Below are 13,886 nucleotides of genomic sequence, written 5' to 3'. Positions count from 1 at the left end.
GGACTAGCCCTGGCCATTGTGGCCATTTGGGGAGTGAACCAGTGGATTGAAGATTGCTCCTTTTCTGTCACTTGACCTTTCAAATAAATAAATAAATCTTAAAAAAAAATAAAGTGGGTTTCTTGTAGGCAGTATATAATTTCCTTTTAACTGAATCTGACAGTTTCAAGGTGTTCAGTCCATGTGATAGGCACATTAAGGGCTTCCTAAAGATGTCCAAGCCTCATTTCTGGAACCTGTGATTATGTTGCTTTACACTGCGTAAGTAACTTAAATTTTCAGGTGGGATTCAGGTGGTTTATCAGGTAACCTTAAAATGTGGGAGATTTTGTGGCATTGTGGTATAGCCGGCAAAGCTGTAGCAGCTTGCAATGCTGACGTTCCACATGGGCCTCATGCAAGTCTCTGATGCAGCTCTCTGCTAGTAACCTGGGAAAATCAGGACAAGATGGTCCAAGTGTTTGGGCCCTTGCCACTCCTATTGGAAACCAGAAAGAAACTCCTGGCTCCTGGCTTGGGCCTGACTCCACACTGGCTGTTGCAGCCATCTGGAGAGTGAACCTGTCAGTGGAAGATTCTCTCTCTCTCTCTCTCTCTTTCTCTCTCTCTCTCTCCCCTCCGCCCCCCCTCGGTAACTCTTAATGAAAACAATGTAATGATTGGCCTTGTATTAAATAGTTGCTAATTCCTGAAACAAAAAAAATGTTGACATGGGGATAGAAATGTTTGATTTTTCCAGATTAGGTTATAACTTGTTTCTGTGATAAAAAGGGTCCTGGATTGGGTGTTCCTCGAGAAAACATGAAGTTGGGGGTTCAAAGTTCAGATTACTTGCATGGAAAAGTATGCTTAACAGAGAAACATAGAGTTCTGTTTGTCTAACATTATCCTGAGATAAAGTATCAGTTTCTTTAGGACAGTTTTTTTTTTTTAAAGATTTATTTATTTATTTGAAAGTCGAAGTTACACAGAGAGAGGAGAGGCAGAAGCAGGTGGGAGGGATCTTCCATTAGCTGGTTCAATCTCCACTTGGCTGCAATGTCCAGAGCTATGCTGATCCAAAGCCAGGAGCTTCCTCCAGGTCTCCCACAAGGGTGCAGGGGCCCAAGGACATGAGCCATCTTCCGCTGCTCTCCCAGGCCAGAGCAGAGAGCCGGATGGGAAGTGGAGCAGCTGGGACTCGAACCAGCACCCATAAAGGATGTCAGCACTGCAGGCGGCGGCTTTACCCACTATGCCGCAGCACTGGCCCCTAGGACAGTTTTTTTTACCCCGGCTCACTACACTAATCCTCCTGCGGTGCCGGTACTCCGGGTTCTAGTCCCAGTTGGTACACCGGTTCTGTTCTGGTTGCTCCTCTACCAGTCCAACTCTCTGCTGTGGCCCTGAAAGACAGTGGAGGATGGCCCAAGTCCTTGGGCCCTGCACCCGCATAGGAGACCGGGAGGAAGCACCTGGCTCCTAGCTTCAGATCAGCGCAGCATGCCGGGCGGAGCGGCCGTTTCGGGGGTGAACCAACAGAAGGAAGACCTTTCTCTCTGTCTCTCTCTCTCTCTCTCACTGTCTAACTCTGCCTGTCAAAAAAATTAGTTTTCCTCATATAAGTAATACATGTAAGTAGACATTAAGTAAAACACTCAAAAATAAGTAAAAGATAAAATCAGTAAAATAATTAAAAATAAGGAAAACAGTAAAAAGTAAAAAAAAAATTAAACTACCTGAGTTAAAAAATTAAAAACAGTTTCCAGAAGTCTAAGAGACCCTTACTGGTCATTCATTCCCAGGACATAAACACTATTATAGTTTGGTGTATATCCTGTGATATGCCTTGATGTATAAGTAATTATTTTACATAAAAGGGTATCATATTATGCATGTTACTCTCTAGCATGATGTTTTAAAAGATTTTTATTTAATTATTTGACAGGTAGAGTTATAGACAGTGAGAGAGGGAGAGACAGAGAGAAAGGGTTTCCTTCCATTGGCTCACCCCCTAAATGGCCGCTACGGCCGGCGCACTGCGCCAATCCGATGCCAGGAGCCAGGTGCTTCTTCCTGGTCTCCCATGCGGGTGCAGGGCCCAAGCACTTGGGCCATCCTTCACTGCCTTCCCGGGCCACAGCAGAGAGTTGGACTGGAAGAGGAACAACCAGGACTGGAACCCGGCACCCATATGGGATGCCGGCACCGCAGGTGGAGGATTAACCTAGTGTGCCACCGTGTTGGCTCTCTAGCATGATTTTTTTTTTTAAAGAATTATTTTATTTATTTGAAACACAGGGTAACAGAGAAAGGTAGAGCCAGAGAGAGAGAGAGAGAGAGAGAGAGAGAGAGAGATAGAGATCTTCCATTCTGCTAGCTCACTCCCTAAATGACTGCAAAGGCCAGAGCTGAGCTGATCTAAAACCAGGAGCCAGGAGCTTCCTCTGGGTCTCCCATGCAGATGCAGGGGCCAATGGTGTTGGGCCATTTTCTGCTGCTTTCCCAGGCCATAGCAGAGAGCTGGATTGGAAGAGGAGCAGCCAGGACTCGTACCAGCACTGAAATGGGATGATGGCGCTGCAGGCTGGGGCTTTAACCCGCTACACCACAGCACCTGCCTCTCTGGTGTGATTTTTTTTATTCAACATTTACCTTACCAGTCTGCCTATACTAGTTCATAAAGATGTATCTCATTCCTTTTCTACCCACACATGTTAATAATTTTATTTCATATTTTTTATTGTAGATATTACATCCTTGTATAGCCTTCTGTATGCCTCATTGTGCCTGTTTTTAGTTCCTGTTTTATAGTTTATGCCTAGAAATAGACTTTCTGTGCTGGATTGTTAACACCGTAAAAAATATGTACAAGTATAATTCAAAAAGTTCATGAAATGTGGAATTAAAATATGAATTTATTGTAATACAATTTTTTAAACTTTTATTTAATGACTATAAATTTCCAAAGTACAGTTTATGGATTACAATGGCTTTCCCCCCATAACGTCCCTCCCACCCGCATCCCTCCCCATTCCTGCTCTCTCTCCCCTTCCATTCACATCAAGATTCATTTTCTATTCTCTTTATATACAGAAGAACAGTTTAGCATATATTAAGTAAAGATTTCAACAGTTTGCACCCACATAGAAACACAAAGTGAACAATATTGTTTGAGTACTAGTTATAGCATTAAATCACAATGTACAGCACATTAAGGACAGAGATCCTACATGAGGAGTAAGTGCACAGTGACTCTGTTGTTGACTTAACAAATTGACACTCTTGTTTATGGCATCAGTAATCACCCTAGGCTCTTGTCATGAGCTGCCAAGGCTATGGAAGCCTTTTGAGTTCACCGACTCTGATCATATTTAGGCAAGTCAGAATGGAAGTTCTCTCCTCCCTTCAGAGAAAGGTACCTCCTTCTCAGATGGCCCGTTCTTTCCACTGGGATCTCACTCACAGAGATCTTTCATTTAGGTCATTTTTTTTTTTTTTTTTGCCAGAGTGCCTTGGCTTTACATGCCTTCAATTCTGTCATGGGCTTTTCAGCCAGATCCACATCCTTAAGGGCTGATTCTGAGGCCAGAGTGCTGTTTAGGACATCTGCCATTCTATGAGTCTGCTGTGTATCTTCGCTTCCCATGTTGGATTGTTCTCTCCCTTTTTGATTCTATCAGTTAGTATTAGCAGACACTATTCTTGTTTATGTGATCCCTTTGACTCTTAGTCCTATCATTATGATCAATTGTGAACAGAAATTGATCACTTGGACTAGTGAGATGGCATTGATACATGCCACCTCGATGGGATTGAATTGGAATCCCCTGGTATGTTTCTAACTTTACCATTTGGGGCAAGTCAGCTTGAGCATGTCCCAAATTGCACATCTCTTGCCTCTCTTATTCCCACTCTTATATTTAACAGCAATCACTTTTCAGTTAAGTTTCAGCACTTAAGAAGAATTGTGTATTGATTACAGTATTCAACCAAAAGTATTAAGTAGAACAAACAAAAAAAATACTAAGAGGGATAACATATTAAATTGCTCATCAACAGTCAGGGCAAGGGCTGATCAAGTCACCGTTTCTCATAGTGTTCATTTCACTTTAACAGGTTTCCTTTTTGGTGCTTGGTTAGTTGTCACCGATCATGGAGAACATATGGTATTTGTCCCTTTGGGACTGGCTTATTTCACTCAGCATAATGTTTTCAACATTCCTAACAGGGATCACTTGTCAGTTAAAATTTAAACACCTAAGAATAATTGTTTGTTAATTACGGAGTTCAACCAATAGTACTAGAACAAAAAAATACTAAATTGGATAAAGTATTACATTGTACATCAACAGTCAGGACAAGAGCTGATCAAGTCACTGTTTCTCATAGTGTCCATTTCACTTCAACAGGTTTCCCCTTTGGTGCTCAGTAAGTTGTCGCCGATCAGGGAGAACATATGATATTTGTCCCTTTGGGACTGGCTTAGTTCACTCGGCATGATGTTTTCCAGACTCCTCCATCTTGTTGCAAATGACCGGGTTTCATTGTTTTTGACTGCTGTATAGTATTCTGTGGAGTACATGTCCCATAATTTCTTATCCAGTCTACTGTTGATGGGCATTTGGGTTTGTTCCAGGTCTTAGCTATTGTGAATTGAGCTGCAATAAACATTAATGTGCAGACAGCTTTTTTGTTTGCCAATTTCATTTCCTTTGGGTCAATTCCAAGGAGTGGGATGGCTGGGTTGTATGGTAGGGTTATATTCAGGTTTCTGAGGAATCTCCAGACTGACATCCATAGTGGCTTAACCAATTTGCATTCCCACCAACAGTGGGTTAGTGTCCCTTTTCCCCCACATCCTCTCCAGCATCTATTGTTGGTAGATTTCTGAATGTGAGCCATTCTGACCAGGGTGAGGTGAAACCTCATTGTGGTTCTGATTTGCATTTCCCTGATTGCTAGTGATCTTGAACAGTTTTTCATGTGTCTGTTGGCCATTTGGATTTCCTCTTTTGAAAAATGTCTATTGAGGTCCTTGGCCCATCTCTTAAGTGGGTTGTTGGTTTTGTTTTTGTGGAGTTTCTTGATCTCTTTGTAGATTCTGGTTATTAACCCTTTATCTGTTGCATAGTTTGCAAATATTTTTTCCCATTCTGTCAGTTGCCTCTTCACTCTCCTGACTGTTTCTTTTGAAGTGCAGAAACTTCTCAATTTGATGCCATGCCAAATGTTAATTTTGGCTTTCACTGCCTGTGCTTCTGGGGTCTTTTCCAAGAAGTCTTTGCCAGTACCTATATCTTGCAGGGTTTCTCCAATGCTCTCTAATAATTTGATGGTGTCGGGTCATAAATTTAAGTCTTTAATCCATGTTGAGTGAATTTTTGTGTAAGGTGAAAGGTAGGGGTCTTGCTTCATGATTCTGCACGTGGAAATCCAATTTTCCAAGCACCATTTATTGAATAGATTGTCCTTACTCCAGGGATTGGTTTTGGATCCTTGATCAAATATAAGTTGGCTGTAGATGTTTGGATTGATTTCTGGTGTTTCTATTCTGTTCCATTGGTCTATCCATCTGTTTCTGTACCAGTACCATGCTGTTTTGATAACAACTGCCCTGTAGTAGGTCCTGAAATTTGCTGTAATACAAATTTTTTTAAAGATTTTTATTTATTTATTTGACAGGTAGTGTTACAGACAGTGAGAAGAAGAGACAGAGAGCAAGGTCTTCCTTCTGATGGTTCGCTCCTAAAATGGCCACAACGGCTGGAGCTGCACCAATCCGAAGCCAGGAGCCAAGTGCTTTTTCCTGGTCTCCCACGTGAGTTTAGTGGCCCAAACACTTGGGCTATCTTCTACTGCTTTCTGAGTCCATAGCAGAGAGCTGGATTGGAAGAGGAGCAGACGGGACTAGAACCGGCACCCATATGGAATGCTGGCGCCACAGGTGGAGGATTAACCTACTGCGCCACAGGTGGAGGATTAACCTACTCTGCCACAGTGCCAGCCTCTGGATCATTTTTTCAATTTAGGTATTTTCCACAAACATTTTGAAGGAACTGCCTGTTGCTCTTTATTTAATTAAACATTTATGTTTAGATTTTTTGAAAAGGAAAAAATGCACATTATAAAATAAATAATTGACCAGTTATGTAATGATAAATCATCTTTCTCAGATTATAGTAGACTTGACTGATGCTTGACTTTCATTAAGTGTTTAATTTTATAAGCCTGTTATTTTATGTATGAGTATGTGAGTGGATATATCTTTCTATGTGGGTTTATCCAATATTGTTTTGTATTTAATTAAGGGTTATATGTCGTAGGTAGGAATGACACAAAATTGAGGCTGACTTCTCATTTCATCTCATCAGGTTTTGCATGATATATATGAATGCTATTTCTGATTTTGTTCAACTTAATCACTTGAGTAAGATGTTGCTTTGGGGATGGCACTGTGGTGCAACGGGTTAAAGCCCTGGCTTGCAATGCTGGCATCCCGTATTGGCATCGGTTCCAGTCCCAGCTGTTCCACTTCTGATTCAGCTCCCTGCTATGGACTTGGAAAGCAGTGGAAGATGGCCCAAGTCCTTGGGCCCCTGCACCCACGTGGAAGACCTGGAAGAAGCTCCTGGCTCATGGCTACAGATCGGCCCAGCTCTGGCCATTGAGGCCATTTGGGAGTGAACCAGTGGATGGAAGACCTTTCTGTGTCTGCCTCTCTCTGTAACTATGTCTTTCAAATAAATAAAATAAATCTTTAAAAAAAAATGTTTTGTCAGACTTGCACAAGTTTTCTCTTTTTCTTTGTAATTTTTATATTTACTATTTTATATACATTGTGGCTTTGTAAATATCTTCTTATTCATCAAACTTTATTCTTTCATTTCTATTCATATGGACTCATGGTTTTCTATTTTACTTAGTTAAGGAAAATCTATGATCAGTATTTATTTTGATGTTCATACAGTCACAGATTTGGACAGTGGATGTTCCTTCAAACTGACTTCTGGTTTTTCTGATATGTCTCTAATGATTGTACACTTTTTTCCTTCCTTTTTTTCCCAAAGATTTATTTAGTTATTTGAAAGAGTTACAGAGAGGCAGAGGCAGAGAGAGAAAGGTCTTCCATCCACTGGTTCATTCCCCAAATGGCTACAATGGCCAGAGCTGGGCCGATCCGAAGCCAGGAGCCAGGAACTTATTCTGAGTCTCCCATGAAGTGCAGGTGCAGGGGCCCAAGGACTTCGGCCACCTTCTACTGCTTCCCCAGGCTATAGCAGAGCTCTGGATCAGAACTGGAGCAGCTGGGACTCAAACCAGTGCCCATATGGGATGCTGGCATTGCAGGTAGTGGCTTTAACCATTACACCACAGTGCGCTGGCCCCACCTTTTTTTTTTTTTTTTTTTTTAATTTGAAGCAGAGATTGTCTCTGAAAATCCCAACATATGCATATGATGTCTGTGATCTTTAAATATTTATTTCAAAGAGTTACAGAAGGGAAAAATAGAGCAAGGGAGAGATCTGCCATCTGCTGGTTCACTACCTGAGTGGTCACAATGGCCAGGGCTTAGTCAGGCTGGAGCAAGGAGGAGCCAGGAGCTTCATTCAGACCTCCCATATGGGTGGCAGGGTGTCAAGCACTTGGGTCATCCTCTGTTGCTTTTTCCAGGCCGTTAGAAGGGAGCTGGATTGGAAGTGAAGTAGGCAGGACATGAACCAGTGCCCTACGGGATGCTGGCAGCAACTTTCACTGCTATGTCACATGCCAGCCCTGTTTGTACAGTTTCTTGCTTTCTCATCCAACAATATGTATCAGGGCCATCTTGTGTTTTTCCTACTCCAGTCCTGGAATTAGCCATTTCTTCAGGACTCACTGGTTCCATTTGCTGGAGAATGGTAAATAGAGACCAATAGATGGGTGGTAAATATGTTCACTGATATTGAGGTCTCTAGAAAGTAATTGGTGTTCCACTAATTATAATACATTAAAACTCCTTCCAATTAAACCAGTTGACTTATGACATTTCCTGAGGCTTCCTTCTGCTTTATTTGCCTATCTCCTTCCCTGAACAAAACAGAGGCAACTTTACTTGTGGCGATAGGAGTTGAGTGGGTAGGAAAGTACAAGGTGAGCAAATAATGAAAAAGATGAAAATATCCTTCTCCATTCTAGATCTCTCAGCCTCAAAGCACTAGTAATTTGACAAAAAGAATTTTTTAAAAGATTTATTATTTGGAAGTCAAGAGTTACACAGAGAGAGAAGGAGAGGCAGAGATAGAGAAAGAGGTCTTCCATCTGCTGCTTCACTCCCCAATTAGCCGCAATGGCTGGAGCTGGGCCGATCTGAAACCAGGAGCCAGGAGCTTGTTCCATGTTTCCCACGTGGATGCAGGGGCCCAAGCACTTGGGTCATTTTATACCGCTTTCTCAGGCCATAGCAGAGAGTTGGATCAGAAGTGGAGCAGCCAGGACTCAAACTGGTGCCCATATGGGATGCAGGCACTGCAGGTGGCAGCTTTACCTACTACGCCACAGTGCTGACCCCTGAAGTTTTAACTTTAAAGGAAGTTGCTCTTTGATAAGTGAGAATAGACATTTTAATTACTTAACTAGATCATTCTCAGCACTAAATGACATAAGAGATAACAAATGTTTGAGAAAATCATGGGACTTTGCCTCTCCCACTACTTCCTTCAAGAGCAGGAGACAATTAAATTTGAAGATTGATGAAAGATTGTATAGGAAGTTCGTTGTTGGCTTTTCTCTACATCCTATTCAGTTCTACTTATTCAGCCCTTGATTACCCTTCCACTGTGGTCTTTATCACCAAGCTTAATAGTCTATTGTTTGGGGCCCATAGAAGTTGTGGCCTGAAGCTCCGGCATCCCATGTGGGCACCGGTTCAAGACCCAGCTGCTCCACTTCTGATCCAGCTCTCTGCTATGGCCTGGGAAAGCAGTAGAAAATAGCCCAAGTCCTTGGGCCCCTGCACCCTCATGGGAGACCTAGAAGAAACCCTGAAATTCAAATAAATAAATAAGTGTTTACTTTTTGTGTTCCTTACTTAACTGTCAGCTCAAGAAGACAGGAGCAGCATTTTATCTAACACCCTCCATGGTACCTGACATGTGACAACCCTGTAGTGTTTGTTGAGTAACTTTTCTCCCTTCATATTAATTCAAGGGTTACTTGAGTATCAAAAGTACCTTGAGTATCAGAAATTGCAATACTTGGTGATACAAAGGAGGTGAATTGCTTATATATTTAAAGAGATATTGTATTCCAAGATTTAGATCTATTTACCGCAATGAAAACTGAGCATGTTCCATTCTATGGGGAAACATTTTATCCTGAAATGTATCTCACAGGTAGCTTTACTCTTCCCTTATTGCTTAAGCTCTCAGACTCCTGATCTGTCTCGCCTGTTGCAGCAGGGCATGAAAGTGGCTTTTATGGAACCCAGTGTTTGAAACTGATGTTAAGAATAATCCTTTTTCCCCACATCTCACATTGCTGTGATTCTTCTTTAATGGCAGAGTCAGAATCATTATTATTTAAAAGTTTGAAAGTAAACATCTTCTGTATTTTGGCAAATGCAACAAAATTTGACGATGTTCTGAAACACTGTGTAGAGGGTCTGCGATATCAGTATAAAAACTATAGCATTTCTGTTCCTGTGACTAAAAGATGAAAAGTTATAAAACATTTTGATTCAAAGAGATGCCACATGAATTTAATGATTTTTATGTGAATTATCATTTTCCAACAAACTGTAGCCATGATTTAATCCTTCCTAGAAAGACAGGAATGTGTCTTCAAACAAACTGCCTAAGCTGTTTGTTCACAGTTTGCTTTTTGATTCAGCAAGATGGATTATGAGGGGTAACAACCAGAGCTGTGACAGCTTTGGCTAAATCCTACCTGGCGTTCAATCCTTCTTTCCTTTGAAAAGCTCTCCAAGTTTCTAATTCTACAAAGGGCTTTAGCGTAGTCGCTGGAGAAGTGGCTTGGCTGTGGGTAGAGGTAGGGAACAAGGATTTAATATGTCAAATAAAATAACAGTTGTTATTGAAAATTTTTTGGGTTGTTTATTTTGCATAGGGAAAGCACATGAACGTTAATCCTGCACTGTGTGACAATGAAGTAAACATTTAGGGTTTCTCCTACTGGTTTTATTGTTTTTTTTTTTTTCCTGGTCACTGACACCCCAGTGAACCTTCTTGGGGCACAGTGAAACTGACATTTTATTGGTCTCTAGAAGTAATTTTTTCCAAATTATGCTTCTACAATGATATTTTATATACAGTACACTTAAAAAACTTCCTCCATCATATTAATAAGTCTATCTCCTTTATGTACTTATCATCATTCCAGTTACCCTGGCTAAAAGCATCAGTGGAAAGGAAAGAAAAAGTATGATTATCTTTCAATATATGTGAGAGTTCCAAGTTGTAAAATACAGGACTAAAAGACTACTAAGTATTTCTTCTTTCAGTTCCATGATGCTTCGCAAAACTCACAATACCTAAGCTGTAGAATCAACCCAGATGTCCATTAACTGATTATTGCATAAAGAAAAACTACTACTCAGCCATAAAAAAGCAACAAAATGGATGCAACTAGAATCCATTATGCTTAATGAAATAAGCCAGTTCCAAAAAGACAAATACCATATATTTTCTCTGGTATGTGGTAGTTAATATAGAATACAAGAACATGTAAGAATGAAATGGACATCTTGTGATTTGATTGTTATTTTTAGCTCTTGTTTTAACTAATGTAGAACTGTGGTATTTCTTCTGTTTTACTTGTTGAATATAATTGTTAGTGGTACATTAAGCCTGTGATTATAGAGTAGATTTAAATTATGTTTTTGTAAAAATTTTAAAAATAAGGAAGGGGGGATTGGGAGGATAGAAAGGAGGGAGATAAATATGATTATCTTCTTAGTACTGTACCTGTGAAAAACATGAAATATGTTCTTTATATTAATAAAATTTTAAAAAAAGCTTTGTTTTTAGAGTGGGCAAGTTACTATTGTTTGAGGCCAGTCACTATTGACTTTGGGGTATCAACTTGTAAGCCAATCTTTCACTCACGTAACATGAGTTACATGTTGATTTGCCATTAATAATTGAAATACTGATGTTTGAAAATCAATTATTTAAAATGTGGGCGCTAAATCAAAGCCATCTTTACAGTAACATCATTTTCCTTTTTCCATTTTATTTTATATTATTTTTTTGTAAGACAGAGTGCTCCCATCTGCTGGATTACTCCCCAGATGCTTTGCAGCAACTGTGGCTGGACCAAGCCAATCCTGGGAGCTGGGAACTCAATCTAGATCTCCTGCTTGGGTGGCAGGGAACCCAAAATTGAGCCATTACTTGCCCCCTTCCAGGATGCACACTGACAGGAATGTAGAATCATGAGTGGAGCTGTACTTGAAACCAGACACTCTAATATGGGTTGTGGAAATCCCAAGAGGCATCTTAACCACTAGGCTAAATGTCAGCCCCCATTGTTTTTACTTGAATGGAAGCAACAGAAGAGAGAGTAGAATCATCATGGAGAATCCCACATGTCTGGGAATATGACATTCCTCAGAGGGCAAAAACCACTGATTAAGGTGGAAAGGTGCCTTAAAAGAGAAGGAGCAGATGGCAGTATCAGTGACCTGTACTCCTTGTTTCCTGTCATCATTCTCTATCTGGGAAAGTAATTTTGTATTTGATGCTTTCTGATACATAAGTAGATAACACACATTGAATCACCTATTAAGAAGAAAGGAAAACAATCAGGAAGGAACTATAAATCAAATTTTACTTTGAGGATGCACTCTGGATTACAATCTACTTGAGTTGTCATTGCCCATGTTATTTGCTCTAACTTCTCCCTTTCTCAACAAACCTGTGATGGAAGTGCTAAGCAGAGGTACAGGGCACAAAATCTTGTGTTTGATCTCTGGACCATTCAAGAATGGTATTTGTTCAGTATATTCCAGTAACAACCTGCCTTTTAAACTCGGAAGCCTTGAGGGAGGTTTAAGAAAAGCATAAAATGAGAAAATAGAAGTGTACATCCTTTTCTCTTTTCAGATCTTTGATTTATATGTATAGTAGATTTGAAGCTGCTTCTAAATTGGATCATCTTTTGTTTATCCAATTTAAATTATATTTTAATATTTTTGGTGGTTTCCATGTTTTGTACATTTTATAACATTATGTCATTTTATCTTATTTAAAGACCTGAGATTCAGGTACACATTTTTGAAATTATTGTATTTTTAACACTGCTTTAGGAATACATTAAAGTCTGGCATTATTATTTATTAATTGGTGTTACATATTTATTAACATGAATTAAAATTGTAGCTTTTATGTACACTTATCTATAGGTAACAATATCTTCATAAATATACATATTGAAAGCATATTTATTTCTAGTATATATAAATACATATTTATTTCTTAATCTCTGGAGATATAATAGTTTTTTTCAAAGTGTGTGCAGCCATAATACTTTCAACTTGCATTTTTTGAAAATTTTTAAAATCTTATGTAAGTTTTACAAGTTTCATATATTTCATATGTATAGATTCAGAAACACAGTGATACTTTCCACCCTATCCTTCTTCCTTCTCATGTTCCCTTCTTGCTTTTTCTTCTCCCATTCCCACTCTTAATTTTTACCAAGATCTATTTTCAGTTTACTTAATGATCATAAAGTTAACTCTACACTAATAAAAGAGTTCAACAAATAGTATCAAGAAAAAAACACTGTTCCTCAATGAGAGAGACAAGGGCTGTAAACAATCATTGAATCTCAATATGTCCTTTTCACTGCAATACATTACATTTTAAGTACTCTATTAGTTACCTCAGAGCAGGGAAAACATGTCTGTCTTTTGGGGGCTGGCTTATTTCACTAAGCATAATAGTTTCCAGTTGTGTCCATCTTGTTATAAAACATAGGATTTCTTTTTTATTTTTTACAACAGAGTAGTACTCCCTAGTGTATATACCATATTTTCTTAATCCAGTCAACAGGTGATGGATATCTGGGTTGATTCCTTATCTTAGCTATTGTGAATTGAGCTGCAATGGACATGAGGGTACAGATAACTCTTTCAGATGCTGATTTATTTTGCTTGGGTAAATTCCCAGGAGTGGGGTGGCTGGATCATATGAGATAGGTCTATATTCAGATTTCTTTCTTTTTTTTTCTTTTTTTCTTTTTTTACAGGCAGAGTGGACAGTGAGAGAGAGAGAAACAGAGAGAAAGCTCTTCCTTTTGCCATTGGTTCACCCTCCAATGGCCGCCGCGGCCAGCGCGCTGTGGCCGGCGCACTGCGCTGATCCGAAGGCAGGAGCCAGGTACTTATCCTGGTCTCTCATGGGGTGCAGGGCCCAAGGACCTGGGCCATCCTCCACTGCACTCCCGGGCCACAGCAGAGAGCTGGCCTGGAAGAGGGACAACCGGGACAGAATCCGGCGCCCCAACCGGGACTAGAACCTGGTGTGCTGGTGCTGCAAGGCGGAGGATTAGCCTAGTGAGCCGCGGCTCCAGCCTCAGATTTCTAAGTATACCATTTTGTCTTCCACAGTGGCTGTGCCAGTTTACATTCCCACCAACAGTGGATTAGGGTACCTTTCCCCGCACATCCTTGCCAGCATTTGTTGATTTCTGTATGAGAGCATTTCTAAATGGAATGCTCATTGTTCCACTGGCATTTGAGATGAAATTTAGATGTTCCATTTTGTTTTAAAGATTTATTATTTAATCTGTTTATTTGAAAGTCAGAGTTAGAGAGAGAAGGAGAGGCAGAGAGAGAGAGAGAGGTCTTCTATCTGCCGTTTCACTCCCCATCTGGCCTCAATGGTTGGAGCTGCACTGATCTG

The sequence above is a fragment of the Oryctolagus cuniculus genome, chromosome 1, assembly GCF_051225735.1.
Source record: "Oryctolagus cuniculus isolate XC-2025 breed Fujian yellow rabbit chromosome 1, ASM5122573v1, whole genome shotgun sequence".
In the NCBI taxonomy this organism is placed as follows: domain Eukaryota; kingdom Metazoa; phylum Chordata; class Mammalia; order Lagomorpha; family Leporidae; genus Oryctolagus; species Oryctolagus cuniculus.
This window is presented reverse-complemented; position numbering follows the sequence as displayed.